This window comes from Aotus nancymaae, unplaced genomic scaffold, assembly GCF_030222135.1.
Source record: "Aotus nancymaae isolate 86718 unplaced genomic scaffold, 86718_ANA_hifiasm-v0.15.2.pri h1tg000007l, whole genome shotgun sequence".
NCBI classification, from domain to species: domain Eukaryota; kingdom Metazoa; phylum Chordata; class Mammalia; order Primates; family Aotidae; genus Aotus; species Aotus nancymaae.
The window spans coordinates 15,359,453-15,377,541 of record NW_026988418.1 but is presented as its reverse complement, the minus strand read 5'-3'; the positions used below and the strand labels follow the sequence as shown (position 1 = coordinate 15,377,541).

The 18,089-nt window shown below is 45.9% G+C and overlaps 1 protein-coding gene and 1 pseudogene across 1 annotated transcript in view; one reads left to right on the top strand and one right to left on the bottom strand.

Moving 5' to 3' along the window:
* Positions 1-961: 961 nt before the first annotated feature.
* On the bottom strand, positions 962-2,924 carry LOC105705073 (RNA-binding protein EWS-like; annotated as a pseudogene).
* A 2,587-nt stretch (positions 2,925-5,511) lies between these two features.
* Positions 5,512-18,089, top strand: part of RAB3B (RAB3B, member RAS oncogene family) — an 81,634-nt gene continuing 69,056 nt past the window's right edge. The window contains exon 1 of the mRNA XM_012434670.3: positions 5,512-5,552. The gene's annotated coding sequence lies outside the window, so the exon portion shown is untranslated. The remainder of the gene's footprint in view (positions 5,553-18,089) is intronic.

The window sequence follows — 18,089 nt, the reverse complement described above, 5'->3', positions numbered from 1 at the left end:
TTTAGTGGAGACAGAATTTCACCATGTTGGCCAGGCTGATCTCGAACTCTTGGCCTCAGGTGATCCCAAAGTGCTGGGATTGCCAGTGTGAGCCATCACGCCCCGCCTACTCCACCCCTTTTTTAAACATAAACAGCAATTTGATTTTTCTTCTTCTCCCAAACTTACATATTCACACTTATCAACTGAGGTCCCAAGCAGGACAAAAGGACCTTCTGTGCATTGGGATCTGTCATTCCTGGAAGGCAGTTGTGGTTAAAAATAGCACTTTTATTTTCTGTTATAAGAACCACAGTGTTTCCTATTTATTGAATGCTTACCATGTGCCTAGAACTCTATCAAGTGCTCTGCAGTAGCTTGTGCTCTCATTTGATCTTCCCAACAACTCTGAGAAGGAGCTCTCATTATTGCTCTTTTTACAAATGAGGAAGGGATGTGCGTGCGAGAGAAATGAGGTAATGGGCATAAGATCACACAGCAAGCAAGGACTGAAGATCAGGTCTGCCTGGCCCCGAGCCTCTGTGTGCCCTTTCTAATTTACTACACTGCCTTTCAGGGGAGGGAGAAGGAGAAAGCAACCAGAAGAACTGAGGCTACATGAAAGCAATACCATCTGTTCTTATATTGTCTCACAGCTTTAAAAGGATGGCTCTATATGCTATCTCATTATTCCTGGGAAGAAAGAATAATCATTATCATCTCATCTATTTTGAAATGAGGAAACTAGGGCCTTGTGGGAGAAAGGGAGTGAGGGAGCAGTTCAGCATAGCATTTTTTTTTTTTTTTAACCATTTAACTTGTTTTAATGTTTCTTCACAAATGGTGAAAAATACTAAAGTACAGACAAGGAATAATCATAATGTTGTGGCCAACATTATAAATATAGAATTATAAATTTAAAACATTTTCTGGTTTAAAAAATAAATCTGATAGTCAATGCAGCTCTGCGAGTTCTCTGCATCTAATAGGGCCGATCTCTGTGCTCCTGACAGTGCTCACCTTTATCTGTTTTTCCAGGTCCTCCACATCCTCCTCTTCCTTCTCCCATCTGTTCCATCAAAGGTCCAGGGGGCCCCCCAGGGCCACCTCATCTTCCTCCACCGAAGCCACCTTGGTCCATGCCCCGGCCACCATGGAAGCCACCTCTGTCTCCACCACGGCCACCTCTGAACATTCCACCGGGACCACTGCAATCCATGAGACCACCTCTTCCTTCCCGCATGCCACCAGGGCCACCTCTGCCACGATCACCACCTGGGGGCGGGAAGGGTGGTGGGAGGAAGCCTTCAGGCTTTGGGGCCTTACACTGGTTGCACTCTGTTCTCCAGGCGAAGTTCTGGTTTCCACAACCCGGATTGGGACACTGCCAGTCTCCAGCTCGGTGCTGGACGTTTCCTTCTCCAGAGGGGTTCCCTCGGGAACCCCGGAGTCCTCTGGGAGGGAACCCTCCTCTATCTCCTCCACAGCCTCCCATGCGACCCATGGGTCCCCCAGGACCTCCTGGGCCTCCTGGACCTCCACAGAGTGGTGGTGGCATCCCTCTGCCCTCACGGGGTGGCATACCGCCCCGCATACTGTGCATTGGAGGCTTCTTCCGAGCAAGAGAGACTTTAAGTTTGCTCCCTTGAACGTCTTTACCATCAAACCACTCCACGGCAGCCTTGGCAGTAGGTGGGTCTTCATAGGATACTATGGCATCACCTTTGGGCTTTCCTGTTTCCTTGTCCAGGTAGATGTGAATCATGAGTTGCCCAGTTCTCTTGTTCATCTTAACAACCCCACACTGCTTAAAGAAGTCTGCCAGATCATCTAGAGTCACATTATCATTTAATCCTTGTACATAAATTGCACTGTTGTCAGAATCTTCATCTGAATCTGCAGGTGGGCCTAGATCTGGTCCTTCGTCCATCGGTCCACCAGGCTTATTGAAGCCACCTTGCTCTCCAGCACTGCCCATTCCACCGCGTCCTCCTCCCCGCCCACTTCTGCTCATGCCTCCACGATCAAATCCCCCTCTTCCTCTGCCCTGGTTATCAGGGCCACTCGTGCTCCGGTTCTCTCCTGGTTCAGAAAATCCTCCAGACTTCTGCCCATAAACACCCATGCTACCGGGGTGGTCCTGTTGGAATGAACTCTGCTGCCTGTAGCTGTTGCTCTGTTGTCTATATTGACTTGGAGCCTGGCCGTAGGATCCAGTTTGGGGTGGGTAACTAGTGGGAGGCTGCTGCCCATCGCTGCTTTGTTGACCGTAGCTACTCTGCTGTCCAAAGCTGCTCGGTTGCCCATAGGTGTTCTGCTGAGAGTAACTGCTTTGATCATAACTAGTTGGCTGTGTAGAGGAATAGCTGGTAGGAGGGTAGGATCGAGGTGTGGTGACTGGCTGCACAGGGTAGCTCCCAGGTACCTGGAGATAACTGTAGTTACTCTGTCCATATCCTAGGCTGGGCTGGTTGTAACCTCCTGTGCTAGGTTGAGGTTGACTAGTCTCAGTGGGCTTTTTACCGTCCTGCAGTCTTGTAGGTGCAGTGGCTGCTGGCTGCTGCCCGTAGGCTGGATAAGCAGGCTGAGTGCCATATGCAGACTGAGCTGCGTAGGAGGCCTGGGTGGTGGTGACTGTAGCAGTGGTGGTATCATAAGCACCAGTGCCATACCCCTGGACAGGCTGGCTGTATGCCTGGGGGGCAGTTGGAGTAGTATTACCAGTGGAAGGCTGTCCATAAGAAGTTGCATATGGTCTGCCCATAGGTTGCAGTGGTCTGAGCCTGGGTTTAGCTAACATCAGTGGGCTGTCCATAGGTTCCATAGCTTTGCTGCCCATATGCCTGGGTGGTCTGTGCACATCCTTGAATGGGCCGGACGGTGTAAGCACTGTAGCCCTGCTGCGCTGCAGCTCGGCTATAGGTTCTGTAATCCGTGGACGCCATTTTCTCTCCTTCCTCCTCGTTCTCAGCATGTTTGATTTTGCTGTTACAGAGGTACCAGCAGTGGGTGATTAAGAGCTCAAGAGTGATCATGGGAGCTGGTGGCCAAGGTGACATGGAGGCCAAGGACTGAGGGACCAGGAAATTCCATAGCTACTGAAGTCACCAGGAGGATGTCAGGACAGGGTCTAGTGAGGATGACCATGAGCCAGGGGCTCACTCTTTAATGCATAAGGAGCAATTGGGGGTCAGTGATGTGGAGGGGTGGAGGGTGGTATGGCTGAAGAGCACAGGAGAAAGAATTTTTGTACAAGGGTCAAAATGGCCATGCCAACCCCACATCCTGGTTTTATAGTATACAGGGAGTGGAAGAATAAGAAGCCTTCTAGCAGAGGGCTTCAAAGGAGGCAGTACCTGGAGGAGGCTCAGGCAAAGAAGTCACCTGAGTACTCTGAAGAAGCAGGGGATATAGGAGAGTTTGTTGATAAAAGAACAGAATTCTAGAAGGCACAGAGGAAAGGCCTGGCAGTGTAGTGGGAAGTGGGAAAGTGAGTGAAAGGGCTGGGTGAGAAGCTCAGAAGAGTAAGTGTATGAGGCAGAGGCCACACAGGCAGAGGGGCTGTCAGTTTGCGTGGTTCCTAGGCTGGAGATGCACACTGTAGACTGGGTTATAATGGAACTTGGGGAAAAAATGGTTTTGATATTTGACTCAGACCTCTAAGATTTGAGATGGGGGAGAATTGTGGGGAAAGATAATGATTCTAGATCAAGCTGTCAGCTGGTTCCTGTGACCTCAGGAAGACTGGAAGTCCATGTCAGGATTTGAGGGTGGGTGTTAATTGTGGGTGTTAATTGCCTTCTGTATCTGCCTTCTCTGGTAGAACTGGGACTTCCTAGGGCCACGCAAGAACATTTTCCCACTCCTGTTGATAGCCTCCTGGTAATGGGAAACGATCGAGAGTTTTTGTTTGCTTTTTTTTTTTTTTTTTTTTTTTGAGACAGAGTCTTGTTCTGTTGGCCAGGCTGGAGTGCACTGTTGGAGTGCAGTGATCTCAGCTCACTGCAACCTCTGCCTCCCGGGTTCAAGCAATTCTGCCTCAGCCTCCTGAGTAGCTGAGACTACAGGCATGCACCACCATGTCTGGCTAACTTTTGTATTTTTAGTAGAGACAGGGTGTCACCATGTTGGCCAGGTTGATCTTGAACTCCTGACCTCAAGTGATCTGCCTACCTTGGCCTCCCAAAGTGCTGGGATTACAGGTATGAGCCACTGCACCCAGCTGAGAGTTTTTTAAAACAGGGTTGATGGTAACATGATGACGTTTTATTTGTTTTTTATTTTTATTTATTTATTTATTTTAAGGCAGAGTCTCGCTCTGTCACCCAGCCTGGAGTGCAATGGTGCGATCTTGGCTCACTGCCACCTCCACCTCCTGGGTTCAAGCGATTCTTCTGCCTCAGCCTCCTGAGTAGCTGGGATTACAGGCACATGCCACCACACCCAGCTATTTTCTTTTGTGTTTTCAGTAGAGACGGGGTTTCACTATGTTGGTCAGGCTGGTCTTGAACTCCTGACCTAGTAATCCACCTGCCTCGCCTACCTCGGCCTCCCAAAGTGCTGGGATTATAGGCATGAGCCACTGCACCCAGCCATGATGACATTTTAAAGGGTTGCTTGGGCTTGTATAAAAATGGTTTTGGTATCTCACTCAGAATGAATGGGACCAGGAAATCCCATAGCTATTGAAGCACCAGGAGGATGGCAGGACAGAGGCTAGTGAGAATAACCATGAGCTAGGGGCTGTAATCTTTAACGTGTAAGGAGCAACTGGGTGTCAGTAATGAGGAGGGGTGGTGGGTGATATGACTGGAGAGCCCAGGAGAAAGAATTTTTGTGCAAGGGTGGAAATGGCCATGCTAACCCACCTCCTGGTTTTGTAGAATGAATTAGAGATTGAAGGCAGGAATTAGGAAGCTGTTGCATTAGTATAAGCAAGAAGTGATGATGCTGGAGTTAGAATAAGGGCAACTGAGACACAGAGGAGGGGCAGGGATATGTTAAGGTAGTGGGATATGGGGTGTGAAGGAAGCACAGATAGGGTAGAGGACAGCGTCCAGGTTTCTGGCTTCGTTTCTGCTTGTAGTCAGCCTCCCTCCCTGGGCTTTTGTGAAGGCAGAATGATAGAATGGACCAGAAAGCAGTGTGGAAATGGCAAAACTGCTACCTATCATCAGCTACATTATCATCAAAGCTCTCTGATCACCCTAGTAAGTTCAGTCAATGGAACGAGGCATGACAATTAAGATAAATCACTATAATCAGCCAGATATGAGGGATCTGGGGGTCCTGAGTCACCTCGGATTCTTTACACCTGCTAGGAGTTGAGGGCCAGGGCGGGGCCAACGCAGTCTCCGCCCCTGGGCGGGGCCTGGATGCGGCCGGAGCCGAGCAGCTCTGGAGCCGGAGCCGGAGCCTCAGCCCTCAGGCGCCACTGTGCGGACTGGACCCGCCCCGCCCGCAGTCCCCCGCGGCGCCCTGCCCGGGATCCCGCCGCGCCCTCCCGCCGCCAGGTCCTGCCGTCCCGCCAACCGTCCAAGAGCGAACCCGTAGTCCCGCACTCGGAGTCAGCGGTAAGGGGCGCGGCCCCGGCAGCCAGCCCTCGGAGGAAAAGGGACCGATTCTCGGCGCTGGGCGCTGGGCACCGGGCACGGAGAGCGGGCGCTGAGAACGAGCGCGGGGCAGCGGAGGGGAGCCGGGGGAGGCACGAGGGAGGGCGCTCCGCGGCGGCTGAGGTGGGGGCTCGCCTGTGGAGGGAGAGCCGAGGGGGTCTCCCGGACCGTGGAGCCAGCCGGAGGAGCTCCAAGGGCGGGAGGGGAGCGAGAAAGACCGCGCTAGGGCTGAGGGGAGAGATGAGGAGCCACTGGAGGGCAGTGAGGGATCGCGGGGGGAAACGGGGGCGTGGGAGCTGAGAGGAGGACGTAGAAGGGCTGTGCGGAAAGGGGGGTACCGGGCAGCCGAGGGGCAGCAAAGGAGGCGATGAAGGGAGAGGATTGAGGGGAGCTAGAGCGGGGGGGAGGTGGGGGGTTGGTGAGGCGTGGAGGTGAGGAGCTGAGGGGAGGGGACTGGCTCTGCGGGGGTCTTTTGGAGCTGGAGGGGACTGAGGTGCCGAAGGGAAGGGGCGCTGGGCAGCTGGGGAGTGTCTGGTCGGGAGAGGGTCCGGGGTGGGGGATGTGGGTATGGAAAATGGGGATGGGTAAGGGCAGCAGGGGAGTGTCTGGTCGGTAGAGGGTCATTTATGGGGGATGTGGGTATGGTTAGCTGGGGTCGGAGCTGGAGCCCAGGGGTCCGGCGAGGGGGCAACCGTAGATGGAGGGCGAGGGGTGGGGCTTGGGAGAATAAAAGGGTGAGAGGCCAGGCTGGGTCTACCCCGCTGCAGAGGAAGTGGGCAGTGAGCTCGTGGAGATAGAGGACAGTGGCCTTGGAAATGGACACAGGGGCCTATATTCTGGTCAGGACTGGGGAGGAGACTGGAATAGAGTAGGGTCTGGTGGCTGCAAGTGGAGGGATCGTGAGAGAACTTAAAGAGTTCAGGGTGGTGGGGCGCTGGGTCAGGCTGGGGAAGAGGCCAGGTGTGAGTTGTGGTGTAAGGGTGGAAAGATAATGGAGGCTTGAGTAGAGCCCAGGCACTAGCGGTGTCTTGGCCACTCAGGAGTCTGACAAGGGGACACAGGCACTGGACCTTGTTACATTGGCACCCGGGATCACAGAAAAGAAAAGAATTTTGGACAGAAAAACTCATCCACAGGCCACCTCCGTTCTGGAGTCCAAGCATGGAAGGAACTTTGGGGAGGGCAGGGCAGCAGCCTCTGGAAGCTAAGAGAGATGTGGAGGGGGTAGGAGAAAAATGGGCCCTCTTCCCTCAGCTTCCTGGAATCCAGATGGAAAGGGATGGGAGACAGTAAAAGGAGAGAGAGAGAGAGAGAGAGAGAGAGAGAGTGTGTGTGTGTGTGTGTGTGTGTGTGGGCGGGCACAGGTGGGTGCCCACCTGCTCTGTGCCTATAAACAGAGGAAGACAATGGAAGCCATAAAAGGCCCTATCTATAGAAGTGGAAAACCCTGGTGCTGTGGGAGCCAGCGAAGAGGCATTGTTGGGGGAGGTGGGTGGGTCCGGGAAGGCTTCCTGGTCATGAAGGATTTAGCTAGTAGTGGAGGAAAGTGTGTTCCTATCAGAGGAAACCGTATGGGAAAAGGCAAAAATCTAAAAGCATCGCCAGTCCAAGAAATAAACCTTGAGTTTCTTAAAGATTATGACATGAAGGGAGGCATCAGTAACCTATAGAAAATCTTTAAATAGGTTTCCCCTCTAAGCTTGAAGTCCTTAGGGTTTCTCTCCATCTCCCCAAAGTATAGCACAGGGTCTGGTGCATAGTAGGTGCTTGGTGAATGTTGATTTAATGAATAATTGAGCTGTGGTGGTGCTCCTGCCTCAATTTCTTCATCCACTCCCAAGAGTTGCTGTGAGAATCAAATAGGATAATGTCGGTGAAAAGAACTTTGTAAACTGTAAAACACTGTACAAAGAGAGAGCCCGCTGACGTTATTCTGCAGGTGTGTCTCCGTTCTGTCAGTGGACACACCCGTGGCTATCTCATTCCAATCTGGAGGAGGAAGGAAATGAATATCAAGCATCTGTTGTGTGCAAGATGGAATGCATTGAAAGCACCATGTAGAATGCTTGACATTTAGTAGGTGCTCAATAAATGGTAGCTATTATGATACTGTTTCTGTAGCTTTAAGAGACCTGGGAAAACAGTGAAGGTGGTGATGGGTCAGCAGTGGGGAATGGTCTTAAGACAGATTGAATTAGAAAAGTAGAGTATGGCTTTAGGTAGGAAGGTGAGGTCCACATTTGCCCAACTTTCTCCTTATCCTTGCTGAAATGCTCCGAGTAGGAAGACAGAGAATTACATTTATTGAGCCCCTGCTCTATTGCATATACAGTTGACCTTTGAACAGCATGGGTTTGAACTGTGCAGGTCCACTTATACCCCAGTTTTTTTCTTAATTTTAATTTAATTTTTTTCTTCCTCCAGAACATTTGTGAACTTGATCTTCCCAATTTTTTTTCAACCAAACACTGATTTAAAAATACTATGGTGGCCTGGCGTGGTGGCACATGCCTGTAGTCCCAGCTATTCGGGAGGCTGAGGTGGGAGGATCGCTTGAGTCCACCGAATTCTGGGCTGTAGGGCACTATGCCGATTGGGTGTCCGCACTAAGTTCGGCATCAATATGGTGACCTCCCGGGAGCGGAGGACCACGAGGTTGCCTAAGGAGGGGTGAACCGGCCCAGGTTGGAAACGGAGCAGGTCAAAACTCCCATGCTGATCAGTAGTGGGATCGCGCCTGTGAATAGCCACTGCACTCCAGCCTGGGCAACACAGTGAGACCCCTGTCTCTAAAGAAAAAAAAATAATAAGAAAAAAATACCTTGCTGGGTCAAGCACAGTGGCTCGAACCTGTAATTCCAGCCACTTGGGAGGCTGAGGTAGAAGGATTGCTTGAGCCCAGGAATTTGAAGCTACAATGAGTTGTGATCAGGCCACTGTACTCCATCTTGGGAGACAGAGTGACATCCATCTCTTAAAAAAGAAGAAAAAAAGAAGAAAATACAGTAGTGGAGGGAGGTGAAGTCTGTATATTCAGAGGGCCAACTTTTAGTCTAGGTGGGTTCCACTGGGCCAACTGTGGTTCTTGAGTAGGCGTGGATTTCTGTATATGTGGGGGTCCTGGAACCAATCCCTTGCCTATACCAAGAAATTACTCTACTATTCTAGATGTATTACCCATATTACCTATAATTTTCCCAACAATGCTTGTTTTATGAATGAGGAAACTTTCTTAATCATGTAAAATTTCTTACCAAGGTCTCATAGGTAATAAATGATAGAGCTGGTAACTGAATCTAGTTTGTTTAATTTGGAACCCCAAACTATTTCCACTACTCAGGATGACTTGCTAGAAGAAACCAGTAAGCACGGAGACCAAAAAACCAAAACAAAACAAAAAATAAGGGGTTTATAAAGCACCCTCCCATATACTGGTTTTAATTCTTGCAACAGTTTTGCCAGGAAGCTATTTTATGAACTCCTTTTACAGATGAGGAAACTGAAGCCAAGAGTGTGATTTGCATAAGTTTACAGAACCACTGAAAGAGCCAAGGCTTATCTTTCAAATGCCAGGTCTCTTGGACTCAGTCTCATGTTCTTTCCAATACAAGGGAAAAAGGGAAGTTCCTTCATTTATTTCTTCACTCCATTTATTGAGCTGATCTCTTCTCTCTGGATTTTAGGGCTCTCTCCTCCTCTTCCCCATCTTTCCTGGCTGAAGTTGGCTTCTTCCTTAAGTGCTTATTTTTGCTGCTTATCAGACTGAAAGGGTTATTTGTTTTTCACGCCACCCTTTGAGGAGCCATTTCTTTCTTTCCCCCAGCCTGGGACAGGGATGATTTCCCAGATGGTCCCTGGGCCTTCATCTGTATTGCTTGTCCTGGAGACAGCTCTATCATTTTATATGACTGTCACAAAATAGAGGAAAGATTTGATTGATGCTTATCTTACAAATGCGATTCTGCACGCGCCACTGTGCAAGTGACCTGTCTGCTTAGATCTGTCTCAGGCAGCTGCCTGCTGAGATGCTTTCTGCCTGACTTCCAGATGTCTGAGTAGCCCCTGGCCACCCCCTCCTAACATTATCCCCTTGGACGCTTCCATCTGAATGAGCCTTCCAACTGAACTCAGCTCTCTGACTCTCCTGGTTCTCACACCACCTACTGGGAAAGCCATGCTGTGTGTGCATAAGCAGATGTTGACAGTATGGTATGGCAAGTACAATATGGTAGCAAGACACTCAGGATGTTGAGGACGCTTCTTTTTTTAATTTAAATTTTTAGAGACAGGGTCTCACTCTGTCACCCAGGCTGGGGTACAGTGGTGTATTCATAAGCTCCCTGTAACCTCGAACCTCTGGATTCAAGTGATTTTCTTGTCTCAGCCTCCGGAGTACCGAGGACTACAGGTGCACACTACCACATTCGGCTAATTAAAAAAAAATTTTTTTTTTTGTAGAAATGGGGTCTCACTACGTTTCCCAGGCTGGTCTTGAACTCCTGGCCTCAAGTGATCTTCCCACTTTGGCCTCCCAAAGTGCTGGGATTATAGGTGTGAGCCACCATGCCCAGCCAGGATGCTTCTTTATTCACCCTAAAATTGTTATGATTTTCATTTTCCTTAATCCCAGTCAAACCTGGAAGCCATTAGGTAACAGAAGTTCCATTCATCACCCTTAATCTGACTTGCTGAGTTTGGACAAATCACTTCTCTTTGCAGAGCCTCAATTTTTTTTTTTTTTAAACCTATAAGATAAATGGAGGTAGATCAGGAACTGAAACAATTTTTTCTTTTTTCCCTTACTTGAAAAAAACCCTTGAAGATATGAAACAATTTTGTACTCTTGTCATCATTCCCCAGTCTCATATCTGTGGGAGTCATAGCTAATAAAGGCAGGCAAATTTCTTGCTGATTCTATACAAGGATACATGTATTTTTCTTAGCACAGTGTATGAAACATATACATTCTCTTATTTAAAATTCATAGCACCTTAAAGTAGGTATTATGGTTAGATGAGGACACTGAGGCACAGAATTTAAGTAACTTGGCCAAGTTTACAAACTGAGTTACTGGGAAAGGTGGGCCCAGTAGCCAGGCTTTTTGTTACAATAAAGCTGCTACTCCAAAGTCCCTTCTAGTTCTAGCAGTTTAAGAGTGTGAAGCTGGGCTACATCAGAAAAATGAGGACCAATAATCTGACATTTACACTGATAGTCTGGCACATGAAAAATGCTCTATATGTGTTTCTTGAAAGACATAACACCCTACTATAGGTCTAGCGTTGATGAGATATAAGGATGGATAAAGCCCCCGTGAATCCAGAAGGGGAAGCAAACAGTTAATTGTAAAACAGGCCCATGTAATGGAACCATAATCAAGGAAAGGGCAGTTAAACAAGATTTGCCTGCAGGAGTGAATTAAATGGGCCAGTGAAATAATATATATTCAGTACCTCCATGGGTCAAGAAACTGTGTCAAATTGTTTACATATATATATACTACTCATTCTATTTGTACCAAGCTTGTGAAGTAGGTGATATTTTCTCTATTTTAAGGTAAAAGTGTTGTGGCTTAGAAAGGCAATATGACTTATCTAAGAATTCATCTGAGGGATAGAGCATTGATTTTAAACTTTTTCATAATACTGCAGGGTACTAAGTCTAGTCTCAGCTGTTAGCTGTGAGATTTGGGCAAATCGTTTTAATTTCTCACCTTCCGTTTCCTTCTTGATCAAATGGAAATAATAATCCCTGTCTTTCCAACTTTATTTCCCAGGTTTATTTAGAGGATAAAATATGATAAAGGATATGGAATTGTGGTAAAGATCAAATCTATGTTTTAGTAAAATGACTCTTTGACCAGCAATTCCACTTCAAGAAATCTCTTTCAAGGAAATAATTAGGAAAGTGAAAAATTTATGTAAAGAAATATTCACTGCAGTTTAATTTATAATAATTAACAGTAGAAAAACAATTTAAAAAGAACTTCCTAAAGAGAATGAAAACATTAAAGAATTGATGTGGCTGGGCCAACATGGTAAAACCCCATCTCTACTAAAAATACAAAAATTAGCTGGGTATGGTAGTGGGCACCTGTAGTCCCAGCTACTGAGGCTGAGGCAGGAGAATCTCTTGACCTCTGGAGGCGAAGGTTGCAGTGAGCCAAGATTGCGCCATTACATTGTAGTCTGGGGGACAGAGCAAGACTCCGTCTCAAAAAAAAAAAAAAAGAATTGATCTTATGACACATGTATATAGGATGGAATATAATGTAGTCAACTGAAATGATATTTTTTAAGAGTAAGAGTTTTCAAAGTCTCATACTTATTTTTTTTTTCTTTTGAGACAGTGTCTTGCTCTGTCACCCAGGCTGGAGTGCAGTAGCATGGTCTTGACACTGAAGCCTCTGCCTTCCAGGTTCAAGCAATTCTTGTGCTTCAGTCTCCTGAATAGCTGGGATTACAGGCGTGCGCCACCATGCCCAGCTAATTTTTGTATTTTTAGTACAGATGGGGTTTCACCATGTTGACCAGGCTGGTGTCGAACTCCTGACCTCAAATGATCTGTCTGCCTGAGCCTCCCAAAGTGCTGGGATTACAGGCCTAGGCTACTGTGCCTGGCCTCAAAATCTCATACTTTTGTAGTACTTTTGGAATTTAGTACAGTCATGCATTGCTAATTACAAAGATATGTTCTGAGAAATCTGTCGTTAGGCGATTTCATAGTTGTATAAACATCATAGAGTAAACTTACACAACCTATATGGTATTCGACATAGCTTTCTATACACATAATCTATATGCAGTAGATAGCCTATTGCTCCTAGGCTACAAACCTGTACTGCGTGTTACTATATTGAATATAGCAGGCAATTGTAACACAGTGGTAAGTATTTGTGTATCTAAACACATCTAAACATAGAAAAGGTACAGTAAAAATATGTTTTTTGTTTTTGAGGTTGAGTCTGGATCTATCACCCAAGCTGGAGTTCAGTGGTGCAGTCTCCGCTCACTGCAACCTCAGCCTCCCAAGTAGCTGGGATTGCAGGCACCTGCTACCATGCCTGGCCAATTTTTTGTATTTTTAGTAGAGATGGAGTTTCATCATGTTGGCCAGGCTGGTCTCAAACTCCTGACCTCAAGTGATCCACCTGCCTCAACCTCCCAAAGTGCTGGGATTATAGGTGTGAGCCACCACACCCAGCCATAGTATGGGATAAGAGATGAAAAATGGTACCCCTGTGTAGGACACGTACCATGAATGGAGCTTGCAGGGCTGGTAGTTGCTCTGGGGGAGTTGGTAAGTGAGTGGTGAGTGAACGTGAAAGCCTAGGACATTACTGTGCACTACAGGAGGCTTTATAAACATTGTACACTTAGGCTACGCTAAATTTATTTAAAAATATTTTTCTTCAATAATAAATTAACTTTGGCTTACTATAACTTTTAAACTTTATAAACTTAAAAAAATTTAAAAACCTTTTAGGCTCTTTTTTTTTAAATTTATTAATTTTTTTTTTTTTGAGATTGAGTCTTACTCTATCACCCAGGCTAGAGTGTAGTGGCACGATCTCTGCTCACTTCAACCTCTGCCTCCTGGGTTCAAACAATTCTTGTGCCTCAGCCTCCTGAGTAACAGGGATTACAGGTGTGCGCCACCATGCCTGGCTAATTTTTGTATTTTTAGTAGAGATGGGGTTTCACCATGTTGGCCAGGCTGGTCTTGAACTCCTGACCTCAAGTGATCCCCCTGCCTTGGCCTCCCAAAGTCTGGGATTACAGGCCTGAGCCACCGTGCACAGCCATAGACTCTTTTATAAAAATAACACTTAGCTTAAAGCACAAATACATTGTATGTTCTTTTTTAAGATGAAGGCTCATCGTGTCAGCTGGGTTGAAATGCAGTGGTGCAATCATGGTTCACTGCATCCTTGAACTCCTTGGCTGGAGTGATCCTCCCACTGTGGCCTCCCAAAGTGTTGGGATTACAGGCGTAAGCCACTGAGCCTGGTCTTTTCTTTATTTTCTTCCTTGTTTTTTAAATTTATGTTTACAATTTTTTTATTGAAAAGAAAGACACAAATACACACATGAGCTTAGGGCTACACAGGATCCAGGAGCATCAATATCACTGCCTTCTATTTCCACATCTTGTCCCACTGGAAGGTCCTCAGGGGCAATAATAGGCATGGGGCTGTCATCTCTGATGGCAATATCTTCTTCTGGAATACCTTGTGAAGGACCTGCCTGAGGCTGTTTTACTGTTAACTTAAAAAAAAAATTAAGTAGAAAAAATACACTCTAAAATAACAATAAAAAGTATAGTAAGTAAATGCAGAAACCAGTAACGTAGTCATATTATCAATATCAAGTATTATGTGTTACACATAATCATATGTGCTATACTTTTATATAACTGGCAGTGTAGTAGGTTTGTTTACACCAGCATCAACACAAACAAGTGAGCAATGTGTTGTGCTACAACGTTACCATGGCTACTATGTCACTAGGCAATAGGAATTTTTCAGCTTCATTATAATCTTATGGGACCACCATTGTACATGTGGTCCATCACTGACTGAAACATTGTTATGCAATGCATGACTGTACTTTTAAAATTTAAGTGCTTTTGCTAAGTGATAACATACCATATATTCTAGTCTACACCTTCTGTGCATATGATGTCAGCTATTAAAATATGCATAGAAGATATAGGCTAGAATTCATGGTGTGTGATTTATACATAAATAAAAATTATAAATAGATCTCTTTGCTTATATATGCAAAGGCTATCTCTGAAGGATATATGAATTGATAACATGTATGCATCTGGGGAGGGGAACTAGATTAGGAATCAGAGATGGAAGCAAGACTTACTTTTCAGTGTAAACCTTTACACTTTTCAATGTAAACCTTTAGGTTTCATATTACTTGTATTTTATGCTAGGGATTAAGAAAATAATGCAGCTGGGTATGGTGGCTCTCACCTATAATCCTAGCACTTTGGGAGGCCAACGAGGGCAGATCACTTGATCCTGGTTTGAGACCAGCATGGACAACATGGTGAAACCCCATCTCTACAAAAAATACAAAAATGAGCTGGGCATGATGGCATATGCCTTTAGTCCCAGCTACTCGGGAGGATGAAGCAGGAGAATCACTTAAGCCTGGGAGGTCAAGACTGCAGTGAGCCGAGATAGTGCCACTGAACTCCAACCTGGGTGACAGAGTGAGACCTTGTCTCAGAAAAAAAAAAAAATATATATATATATGTATAACAATAATAATAAATGCAAAGTAATACTTGCAAATAGTATATACTAGAATTATTTTCCATAAGTATGTATTATCTTTTAAATTAACAAATAAAATATATTAAAGTAGATGGTACTTTTTTTTGGTAGAGACAGTCTTGCTCTGTTGCCCAAGCTGGGGTGCAGTGGCACAATCATGGCTTACTGCAGCTTCAAATTTCTGGGCTCAAATAATCCTCCTGCTTCAGCCTCCTAAGCAGCTGGGATTATAGATGTATGCCACCACACCTGGCTAATTTTTTACTTTTTGTAGAAAGGGGAGGTCTCCCTATGTTGCCCAGGCTGGTCTTGAACTGACCTCAAGCCATCCTCCCACTTTGGCCTCCCAAAGTGCTGGGACTACAGGTGTGAGCCACTGCACCAGGCCTTAGGTGGCACTCTTTTGTATGAAAAAATATTGGAGAAAATACACTAAAATGTTAATATTCATAGTTTCTGAGTGGGCAGGATGTCAGTTAATTTTAAATTCTCTTTTTTATACTTTTGTATAATATAATTTTCAAATTTTTTATAATGAATACATTCATAGTAGAAAATTTCTCTTGTAAACAAAGAAAGATGACTGGCAGCAGAGTGGAGGATGGTGTGAAGTTGTGGTTGCTTTCTTTGTTTTAATGTAGAAAAAGCCTAATGTGGCCAGGTGTGGTGGCTCACGCCTGTAATCCTAGCACTTTGGGAGGCTGAGGCAGGTGGATCACCTGAGGTCAGGAGTTGAAGACCAGCCTCACCAACATGGCAAAACCCCATCTCTAGTAAAATACAAAAATTAACCAGGCTTGGTGGTGGATGCCTGTAATTCCAGCTACTTGGGAGGCTAAGACAGGAGAATTGCTTGAACCCAGGGGCAGAGGTTGCAGTGAGGCGAGACTGCAACACTTCACTCCAGCCTGTATGAAAGAGTGAGACTCTGTATCAAAAAAAAAAAAAAAAAAAATGAATAATGTCTTTGCATGGCAAGTTCTTGCAACAGGCTTTGCACCTAGTACCATGAAAAGCTGAAAAGTTAAGACTGTGAGACAGTTTAAGCAGGCAATGGCACTCTCCCTTCCAACCTCATTTTCTTCCTCCATGTAAGTGCTACGCCTCGGTCTCCAACTGTCCTAGGCATGTTCTACACTTGTCTAATGAGTCTTGTCATGGGACAGATGATACAGGGATGGAGCTGAAAGTGTCAGATAAGGCTTGAGAGCTGGGAGCAAAGGGAAGAAAGAACAGAGACCACAGGAGTCCAGTGGTGACATATGTAAGGAACTTTTATTAAAAGGCTGCTAACAATCTTACGTATTTGTCTAACTTTTCTTCAAGAGAGCTTTAAACCTACATTTATCAGCTCCTTATCCTTACAGCTCACCTGAGAGGCCCAAAGAACCACATCCACCAGTCTCATGATCTTTCTTTTCCCTTGGGAAAAAAGCAGAAGTTCCTAAAAAGACTGAAAACCCAGACACCATCACACTTGACTGCTGTCCTCCCACCCTCCTCTGACTGCTCATCCAGCCATCGGAGTACCCTTGTGCTGAGCACAAGGGGAGATTTCAGGAGGAGAAGCAGGGTACCCGAGGCTTCCAAGACATAGGAGAAGCAATTAAAGATGCAAATAAGACCATGTGACCAAGTGCTGAATTCTGGAGTTCAGATTTAGGTGTTCTAGCAAAGAAGATGGTGACAAAACTGGAAGGCTGGGGTCTCAGGAAAGGCCTGGCCTGTATTAAATATTTGCTGAATGAATGAATGAGTGAACAAATAAAGGACCTAGGCTTTGAAGACTTTGGAATAAGGACATATGTTCATCCCTGTGTGGAATTTACCAGTTGATAATGGTTTCATCCATTGTCATCTTTTTTTTCTTTTCTTTTCTTTTTTTTTTTTTGAGACAGAGTCTCACTCTGTCACCCAGGCTGGAGTGCAATGGCGTGATCTCGGCTCACTGCAACCTCCACCTCCCAGGTTCAAGTGATTCTCTTGCCTCAGCCTCCTGAGTAGCTGGGATTACAGGCGTGTGCCACTGCACCCAGCTAATTTTTATAATTTTAGTAGAGATGGGGTTTCAACATCTTGGCCAAGCTGGTCTTGAACTCCTGATCTCATGATCCATGTGCCTCGACCTCTCAAAGTGCTGGGATTAGAGGCTTGAGCCACCGTGCCCGGCCTCATCCATTGTTATCTCATTTGAATCCTGTGATAGCTCTGTGAAAAGAGTAGGGCAGAAATTGTTCTCGACATTTTCCAGATAAGGAGATTGAGACTCAGAGTGATGAAGTGACTGTGATTAATTCAGCACACATTTACTGGGTGCTTGCTATATGCTAGGATTCATGCTGGAAGCCAGACATATAGGAATGAAGTCCATTAAGCCCCAGATGCTCAGTCCAACAGTGCTGAAATGATACAAGGGCCGTTCCAGTGTTCTGGAAGCATAGGAGCAGGAATACCTGCCTCTGCCATGCACAGGGAAGCTGGCACTTGACCTTGGCTTCTGAGGATGAGTAGGAGTTTGTTAGGAGGAAAAGAGAATTCTAGGCAGAAGGAATACATATATAAAGGAACAAAGGCAAGAAATAATGTGGCTTATTTGGCATAAAGTGTTTAATTGGATCTAGGGGAAGCACAGGTTGGTGAAGAGATGGGGTATGGGAAGATAAAAGCTTAGAACGTTGGCTCTTTGGTTAGTTGGTTATTTGTCAAGTTGAACAGTTTGGACTTGATCTTTAGAGCTGTGGAAAGCCATAAAAGTTTCTATTTTTTATTTATTTAATTTTTTGGAGATGAGATGTTGCTCTGCTGCCCAGGCTGGCATTCAGTGGCATGATCATGGCTCTCTGCAGCGTCAAACTCCTGGGCTCAAGTGATCCTCCTACCTCAGCCTCCTGAGTCATAAAAGTTTTTAAAGCAAGAGAGTGATAGCCCAATACTGGGTCTTTCCTGGAATGTGCATGTGTTTGCTGTTCTTGGCCTTTTTTTTTTTTTTTCTCCAAAATAGCTCAGGAACTGCTTCCTCCAGGAGTTTCTCCTTGATCATCAGGCCTCCAGGCTGAGTGGGATGCTTCCCATAGACTTTCTCAACCAGGACTCCTCTGTTTTATCACTTATCTACTGCTTTGTTACTCTGTGTTTACCCACCTTTTATTCTAGTCTGTGTCCACCCAGAGGTCAGGTACCATGTCTGACTCATAAGCCCCATGCCC